The sequence below is a fragment of the Camelina sativa genome, chromosome 9 (assembly GCF_000633955.1).
Source record: "Camelina sativa cultivar DH55 chromosome 9, Cs, whole genome shotgun sequence".
NCBI lineage: Eukaryota > Viridiplantae > Streptophyta > Magnoliopsida > Brassicales > Brassicaceae > Camelina > Camelina sativa.
Genome location: NC_025693.1, coordinates 10,432,269 through 10,441,972, shown reverse-complemented (window position 1 = coordinate 10,441,972; position 9,704 = coordinate 10,432,269).

Here is a 9,704-nt window from a genome sequence, read left to right as displayed (position 1 = left end):
TGAGGGTGGGATTCATTTTTGGAATATCACCAAGTGCCTAAAGGACCTTCATGCTACCTGATCAACCATAACACAAAAGAAAACAAGATCAAAATAACAAGAAACTTAAACCAATATGTACATGGATACCTTTGGGACTTCCTCCCAAGTGAGCTTGTTTAAAGTCTCTAAGCTTGACTTTGCATACTCCTTATGCTTTGGAAGGGTGATATAGAGGTGATGAAGTCCCCTTTGTTCCCAAAGATTGTAGTGCTCCTCTTATTCCTGGGTCAATGCTAAAAGAGCTGTGTCTGCTGATAATACTCAGACCTTGCCTTGCATTCTTTGGAAAAGAACTTCTAACTTTACCATGAAGCTTCTTGATTTGCCCACTTATCTCCTCATCCTTACTTGTTAATTCCCTCACTGAATCATGTAGAATGTTGATAGTTTGAAGCTCAGACAAACCATCAGAAAAGGGGTTTCTTGGCTCTTGTTGTTGGTGAAGCTTGGGGATGAAGTCTGGGCATTTTGGGTGACTTGGTACCACTCGGTCGAGTGACTTAAGGTGCTCAGTCGAGTGGTAGGTCGAGTGGAAGGCCGAGTGACCTAAAATCTCTGTTTCTACCCCATTCACACCCTGAAAGATTCCAGACTCAGTTTCATGACCTTTCTCTTCAATCCTGAAGGTCTGCCCATCAATAGTTGGCTTCTTCTGCTCAAGCTCTTTAACTTGTGGCTTCTCATTCATTTCAACATCTTGTAACAAAGGTTCATGACTCAAGACCATCAATGCTTGCTTATCAATAGAAGCCTTGTACTTTTTCAGCATTTGCTCTTTAAACCGTCCTGGAAATGGCAAAGGTGGCTGATAGGGAGGAGGAATGAACTGAACCGGCTTGCTAGATTCTTGAGCAATGACTCGATCAAGCACTCGACCAGGCACTCGACCGTGTGCATGGTCGAGTGTATGGTCGAGTGGTGTCCCAAACTCAGTTTTCTTCTCATTCTGCACCTCTGGTTGGAGAAAATCCTCCCCATCTTGGCTGTCACTGTCCTCAGGGAGCTTTGAAGATATTTCTTTGAGAGAGATAGCTTGGGCAGTGGCAAACTCCTTTAGATTTTTAATTTCTGTCCCATGGAGTTGTCTAGAAGAAGAAGAAGATTCACTCTTGCTCTCTAGGAGAAGCATTCTGCAAGTTAAAGCTTCAATCTTGATATTAAGGTCACTGTATGTGCAGTCCACCTTGTTATTCATCTCTGTGAGCTTCTTACTTGTTTCCATGGCTCCATTAGCTTGACTTTGTAGGAGTTGCTGAAGCATATTCTTCATCTCATGATCTTGAGCAGGAGCTTGATGGGGTTGTTGTGAAGGATAAACTGGGACCATAGACTGCTCATCTTCACAAACAACATGTACCTTCTTTTGCTGGGAGTCCTCTCTTTTGTGTAGAAAGAGCTTATCTAGCTTCTCAAGCTTCTCATTCAAGGCTTGTAGTTCCCTTCTATGCCAATCCTCAGAATCAACACCTCCCCTTAAGCTTCTATCATACTCCTCACTATGATTTCCATTGCACTGAGCAAGATTCTCTACTAATTCCAAACCTCCAGCTACATCTCTATTCATAAAGCTTCCATTGGAGGCTGTGTCTAGGAGCATCCTTATCTTGGGAAGAACACCTCTATACAAAGTACACAACAAATATTCACTGCTGAATCCATGATGTGGGCATTGTGTTTGATAGCCTTTGAACCTCTCCCATGCCTCAAAAAAGGTCTCATTGTTCTTTTGTAGAAATCCTGAAATTTCATTCCTTAAATGTGCAGTCTTTGAGCTAGTGAAGAACTTTGCAAGGAAGACCTTCTTACATTCAACCCAAGAGGTGATTCTTCCAGGAGGTAGAGTCTTCTCCCACTGATGGGATTTATCTCCTAGAGAAAAAGGAAACAATCTCAGCTTCAATGCATCCTCACTAACTCCATTTATATTTGTGAAGCTACATAGCCTATCAAACTCATCAAGGTGTGCAAGTGGGTCTTCAGTAGGCAGGCCATGAAATCTGCTGCTCCTAACCATTGAGATCAGACTAGTCTTGATTGTGAAGGTTGTGTTGTGGATAGGAGGAGGCACTACCCATATCTTTGAGTATGAGTAGTGGGACTATCACTATCACCAATCTTCCTTCTCCTGTGAGGTTCAGTCTGATCATGTGGGAGTTCCATTGCCACCTCTTCTTCCGTGTTTTTGAGACTCTGAGCAGGTGCTCGAACAAGCACTCGACCGTTTGCTTTGAGGTACTCGGCCGAGTGCCTGGTCGAGTGGTACCTGAGAATCAAAACAGAACACCAGAACAAGAAAGAGGTGAGTAATAGAATCAAAAGTAACATAGCTTAATCTTGAAACAATGAAATCTCGACTGGAACATATAAACACCCTAATGGCAACGGCGCCAATTGAAACAAGATCTTTTTCTAGGTTCACTTATGCAATGAATGTATGAGAACATGCAAACATAGACATAAGTAGAGATGATGATGAATGGTATGCAAGGTGTTTCAATACCCTTATGATGTTGTAGCATAAAGGATGTCAATCCATAAAGAGTGTGATATGTAAGCAGTCAAGATGTGATCAATGCATTCAAGTTAAGCCAAATATCAAGTTGATTTGTTTCTAACAACCTAATGACAATAATGAAATGCAATGAATTAAGGCAACTAATTATGACAATAGTAATGCTGAATTAAACTGTAGAACAAGTGCAATAAACAATACTAAGCAGAATTGACTAATAAGTAGAAGAAAATAAGAACAGAACAATGCATAAACAAGAAAGTAAACTGGAGCTCGACCTAGCACTCGGTCGAGTGCATGGTCGAGTGGGTGGTCGATTTGACAAGCGAATGAACAGAACTGAAACAGAGCAGAACGAAAGTAAACAAACAGCAAGCGATTAAACAGGATTCAAACAGGTAAATAATAGATTAAGAGGGTCCTAAGGATGGATTCATGGGCTGGACTCAAGCTATGATTATCTAAACTAGCCAACAAACCTCAATCAAACATGAGCTATCTCTAGACAATGATCTCCTAATACAAGTTAATCCAATCTCTTGGCAATAACAATCAAGCTAAGATACTCTCAATCTAGCTCTCACTAGCAAAGATCATATAAAAGCAGGCATTAAACTCAGATCATTATAGTCAAAAATCAACAAAACATCTAATCTCTTAGCATGCTTCATGATAATCTCTAGCATTAGCCTTATCTAGCAACTTAAACATTGGTGTGATGCTAAGAAGCTTAAGATCTATTCTTACCCTCTCAGTATAAGAATAGCATAGAGCATATCTAATCTAGAAGAGATATTTAAACAATCAAGCTTGATCAGTTTAAGCAACCATAACTATTACCCAGCCTAATCCATCCCTAAGATCCTAAGCCACTAATAAGATCTAAAAATCATCATGAAGAACACAAACCCAGAAAATGATGATATAGACATGGATGGATAGATAATGATGAGATGAACAATTTAATACAAAGAAGTGAAAGAAAATACTCAATAGATTCAAAGTGATGAATGTTACAAATCTACGAAAATCTAGAGAAAAGATAAGAGATGATGCAATAATGTAAAAAAAGGTAAAAATGGCAAAAACTAGGTTATGAGGTGTCTTTAGGGTCTCTCTTTTCGGCCACAAGGGCCAGCACAGATATATAGTAAAGAGGGGGCAACCCTAGTTAGCTAGTGGACAAAATAGAGAGTTGGCTGCAAGTGCTCGACCATGCTCGGTCAAGTGCATGGTCGAGTGCTTGGTCCGTCAAGTAACTCAAGTCTTCGATCTAGTATGATATCGGTTCAGTAAAACAGGTATAACTATTGAACGACAGCTCCGATTGCCTTAAAACCACCGGCGTTGGAAAGATAACTCAATTTTCTACAACCCCCATGAAGGAAGATGAAGCTGAATCGCAACGTCAAATCTACATTCGGATCGATCTTTGAGGAGCTCGTTATGAACCCGACCATGTACTCGACCGTGTGCCTGCTCGAGTGGTATGGTCGAGTGCCTTCTTTTCCCTTCCTGATACTTCCAATCCTCTATTTTTAGCTCCAGAAATAACAGCAAGTCCTTCCTTACCCTTTTAGAGCTCCATAACACCTAATAATACTCCAAATGCACAAATGTATGCAATGCATGCTTCTAAACATCCTAAGTGCATATTTGGACATAAATGGCTATAAAACCTAAGGAATGACTTATATATGATGCAAAACATGAACTAAACAAGGCCATAAAAATGGTAAAATATAGTGACATCAAGGCCTCCAAGTCAGATTTCCTCACATAGTCTCCGGAAGCCGTCTCTTCACCATTCCTTGAGGAACTGCCGGTCTGGATTTGTTCGTCTTTGGTGTGAGTCACGTTGGCTCTCGGATCTTTGTGATGGTGACTTGGGCGCAAGTGAGGGTGAAGAAACCAACATTTCTCCTTAGTATGGTTCTTCCTCTTACAATGCTCACATCCTCCCTTTGGGTTCCGATCCTCTTGCTTGAACACTCCTTTGTTGGCCGTGACTAGCACCCCTTACAACTAAACAAGCCAAGAGAGCCTTGTTCTTTTTGTATTTGTGCACACACATCATTGAGGCTTGGGAGCTTGTCTGACCTTAGGATGTGTTTTATGAGGTCGTTGAAGGTAGGGTTGAGGGTGAGAAGCAAAGCAAAGACCTTGTCTTGTTCGCTTTGCTCATTGAGTACGGCCGGGTCCATGGTGTTCGGTCGGAGCATCTCGAATTCGGTCCAAAGTGACTTAAACTTCCCAAAGTGTTTGTTAAACTCCATATCCTCTTGACTCAGGTCATTGATAGACTTCTTTACTTTAAAGACTCGGGTGAGGTTGGAGACGTTGCTGAATACATTCTTAAGAGTCTCCTATAGTTCGCTAGCCGTTTCACAATAAGAATAGGCTTCTAATATGGGAGCCTCAAGAGAGTTATGAAGTATGGAGAGGACAGTTTGGTCTTCTTGGAACCTTTTAGCTTCTTCTTGAAGCTTAGCCTCTTCTTCATCTTCTTTGATGGTTTCTTTTCCATCTTCTTGAGTGACTTTCTTTGGAGCTCTTCCACCTTCGATGTGGCTCCAGAGTCCGCGGCCACACAGCGAAGTCTTGGTGGTTCTTGACCATAGTAGATAGTTTCCTCCCTTGAGGACAGTCGGTAGAACAAGCGGCTTGGTGTTTTCCATGGTAGAATACTATTAACCGCCGGATAAAGCTTTTAACCGGTGGATAAACACAAGAAAACGAACAAGAGTGGAAAGCGAACAACAAGAATGGAGAATCAAGACTAGAGATTTTCGAGAATGGAGTTGGTTTTGTCAAGAACAAAAACCAAGCTCTGATACCATGTTAGAATTGCAGAAAATAATAAGGTAGAATTGAGAGAATAATAAGAAAAGAGAATGAAGAATAGAATACTTGAATTAGATTACTTCTCATGTTTGTTATACAGCTTAATATAGAGATACAAAGGGCATATAGCCGTTAGTCCTAGAATAAAGACTGAAAGGGACATCATATGGCTTGTCTCGAGTTGGTGCATAGTGAAAGCGACCTTCCCTTCCTTTGGTTGACTCGCTATGCTTCACCAACCAACGCCACACGTGATTCTTCCTCTATGTGAGATATTTTATTTCTTCTAGATCCTTCTCACTCATGGGCTTCTTGTTAGCAGGCCGCTACTACACCACTCAATCTCATAGCCATCGTGGCCTAACGGTAAGAAGGCCTCGACTGTACAGACGCTTGTACGGACACTCGTGCGGACGCTTGTACGGACACTCGTACGGCGAGCCTTGATATCAAATCCTAGATCAATATTGAGGATGTCCAAAAGGATCTCACAACTTTTTGCTTCCGAGCGACAAAATAACATGGTGTCATCCGCAAATAGTAGATGATTTATGCGGGAGCTGCCTGTAGCGACCCTCAGACCAGGTAAACTTCCATCGTATTGCGTTTTTCTACATAATCCTGAAAGAACCTAGCTACACAAGATAAATATGTAAGGAGAAAGAGGGTCTCCTTGCCTGATTCCTCTCTTAGGAGACACTTCCCCTTGTGCTGTTCCATTTAGTAGATAGGAATACTTTACAGTAGAAATGCATTGCATAACCCATTGTATCCATTTCTTATGAAATCCCATTTGCTCTAGCACTAGTTCTATAAACTCCCATTCAATACGATCATAAGCTTTGCTCATATCGGTTTTAACAGCCATATAACACCTTTGTTTTGCATCTGAAGTTTTTAGATAGTGTAGAGCCTCATGTGTGATCAAGACATTGTCCGAGATTGCCCTTTTTGGTACAAACGCTGACTGAGTTTCTGAAATGACATCTTGCAGCACTGGTTGTAGCCGTTTGGATAGGATCTTGGAAATGATCTTATAGAAAACTGTGCATAAAGCTATGGGACGGTAATCTTTCATGTTCTGAGGACTCTGGATCTTTGGGATCAATCTGATGTGAGTGTTGTTAATACTTGTCTGCAGATTTGCCGAGGAGAAGAATGATTGGATTTCCAGGGTGATATTTGGTCCTACTAGTTCCCAGTTTGATTGGAAAAAACTAGCAGAGAAGCCATCTGGACGTAGCGCCTTATCTGCATGAATGGAGAAGCAGGCTTTACGGACTTCTTCTTTTGATGGTATTTCAATAAGGCGTTGGTTGGTCTCATGTGAAATGCACGGTTTAATGACCTCTTGAATAATCAGTCTCCTCTCCCCTTCCGGTGAGGTAAATAAGTCTGAAAAATATTCAGAGATAACTTTGATGATTCCACTCTCCTCAAAAACAGGTACTCCATCTTAGTTCTTGCTGAAAATTTGTTTATAGCTGCCCGACCACGTGTTACTGCATGGAAATAATTGGTGTTCTTATTGCCCAGGGCAAGCCAGAGTTGGCGGCTCCTTTGTTTCCAAAAAACTTCCTCCGCTTGGTAAGCTAGTAATAGCTTGTTGTTGATGGAAGAAATGAGGTCTTGGTTTGGGACAAGATAAAACATAGCCATTTCTAACTCCTCTTTAAGGTCCTCGATCAGTTTCATACTATTTTGGTGTGATGCTTTCGACCAAGCGATGATAGCAGATCGACATCTAGATATTTTTTCCTCAGCTTCTTCTTCCTCATCAAATTACCAAGCTGCTTTAATTATAGAGGTGACTTCCTCATTACCCTTTAATCGTCTATCATATCTAAAGATACCTCGTTTTTTTTCCTTGATAGATCCAGGTGAGTAAGAAGGGGTCTGTGGTCCGATCCTTCAAATTTCATGTACTCACACCGATTAGAAGGGTAAGCTTCTACCCATGCTCCATTAGACATAGCCCTATCCAATCTGCAATGGACTAAGTAGTCGTTTCTTTTGCCTCTCCAGGATAGGAAGTTGCCAGAATGTCTGAGATCAAAAAGGTCACACTCAGACATAAATGATCTGATGTCCACAAAGGAGCCCTCAGCCCTTATAGGTCCGCCTTGTTTCTCTGAGGAGTCAAACATATCATTAAAATCCCCAGTGAGGAACCAAGGGGTAGATCTGTTTAGTCCCAACAGGGTAAGCTTTTTCCCATATCAGTTTCCTTTTCACTCTCTCCTGTTCCCCATAAAGGAAAGTGGCATAGAACTGTTTTCCTTCAGCTTTTATTTGGGTATCAATATAGTTTTGACAACTGGAAATGATCGTTAACTCAACATCCTGTGTCCAGTACAGGGCTAACCCGCCACCTCCCGGACTGTGGGGAGCTACCAGATGATGATGCGGGTACCTTAAATGGTTTATGGTCTTCAACACAATTTCATCATTGTTTTTGGTCTCCATGAGGAAAATGACTTCAGGTGAGATTTTGGAGTGGATCCCACCAAGTCGCTGGGCTGTTATGGGGTTCCCCTACCCACAACAGTTCCAGCTCAAAAGTTTTAAGGAAGAGGATTTGGTGGATTGTGAAAATCCACCTTCTTTTTCACCATAGCCGGAATGATAGTCATTTTTTTGCCCTCGCTATTTGATGGTTGCCCTTGATTTCCACCTCTTTTAATTTGCTTTTGGTTTGATGATGGTTTTGGATAGGTACCACTGGGATTTTCTCGGTTAGCTGTATCCTGATCAGATGAGATCTGGATTGCGCAAATATTCCTTTTACTGGTTTTGGCTCCTGAAAGCCTAAGAGGGCTCTTGTTGGTGGGTTTTTTCAATGGTGGTCTTCCTCTTTTCTTTTTCCCAGAGCCCTCTCCCAAAAGCGACAGCCCTGGTTGCATCGGGAGATTTTGGTTAGGTTCCTGGAGTCTATTCGATAATGTATTCGGCGTTTCTGCAGTCCCAAGGTCTGCTGCTATTGCTGCTTCAATAATTTTTGATGCAGTATCCGCTGTTAATCCCTTTGCCTCTCCCTGAATGACTCTACAATTTCTTGCAGCGCTCTCAATAGTATCCGCACAGCTGATGTACTGTACAGTTACGTCTCTCAGATCACCAAGGACTTCCTCAGTTGTTGGGATTGGTGGAGGGGTGGCTGGAGTAACCTCAGTAGAGGACAGAGTTCGTTCCAGTGGAGGGCGTCTTGGTCGGGAGGAATCAGATCCTTCATTTTGGGGTTGGCTGAGACTTTGATTAGTAATGCCTCTAAAAGAAGGATCTCTCTGTGCGAGGCTTGGGATCCTGAGTAAGAGCATTCTCTGTGGTGTTGTCTGCTACCCGAAGGGTATCCATTGGAGTTAGAATGGTTATGATCATAGCCTCTTCCATGGGAACCCCTCGATCCCTGGTGATGGTCTAAAACCGGAGTCTGGGATATGTTAACACGTCTCTGGGGAGAGAAGGATCGTGTAGGGGTGACAATGTTCGAAGAAGGGTGAACGCGTGGCCTTGGGGGTTGGAAGTTGTCACTTAGTGTGGAATAGTTTCTCCGAAGTTCCAGTGGCAACGGTACGCTTTCTCTCGGCCTAGTACTCTCCTGTCTTTTCGTAGATTCAATAAATCCAGGGCAGTGCTTTTTCTCATGCATTAAGCGTTGACAGTAGAGACAGTAGTTTTTGAGATTCTTGTAGGGAAGATAGACTTTTGCTTCTCCTCCTTCAGGGAACTCAACTATGGTGTCCTTGATGATAGGTTGCAGCTCGTCAATAAGTATCTTCAGTTTGGCTGAGGTGTTTGTGATCTCCACGTCCAGAAATTCGCCAAGTTCCTCTCCAATACGTTTGAACATATCCGGGGGCCAGAAGTGTTTTGGAAGACCCTGGAGCTCTATCCAAAAAGGGATCATACAAGGGAAAGATTCAGATATAATAGGTTCCCATCTTTGAAGAATCACCATCCATTGGTCGAAATTGTATGGTCTGTTGTCAAGTACTTGTTGGAGATCCTCTTCGTTTTCAAACCGGAACTGGAAGCAGCCTTTGCCAAGATCTGAGCCCGTAGCTTTCCCTTTGAGGTTCCACCGGTTGGACAGGAACGAGAAAAGAGACCAGAGTCTTTGGACTGATGGGTTTGTAAGTCGGCCTATAAGGGTAAGGGAGTTCTCTTTGATTAGGGTACTAGTGTCAAGTTCCGGGGCTCGGATTCTTTTGCAGGGTGGGGGAGAGTATCCTCTCACAGTTGACTTGCCTTTTAGGTAGTAAGGTATTATGTTCTCCATGGTTTTCTGGGACACAAGACAGAGGTG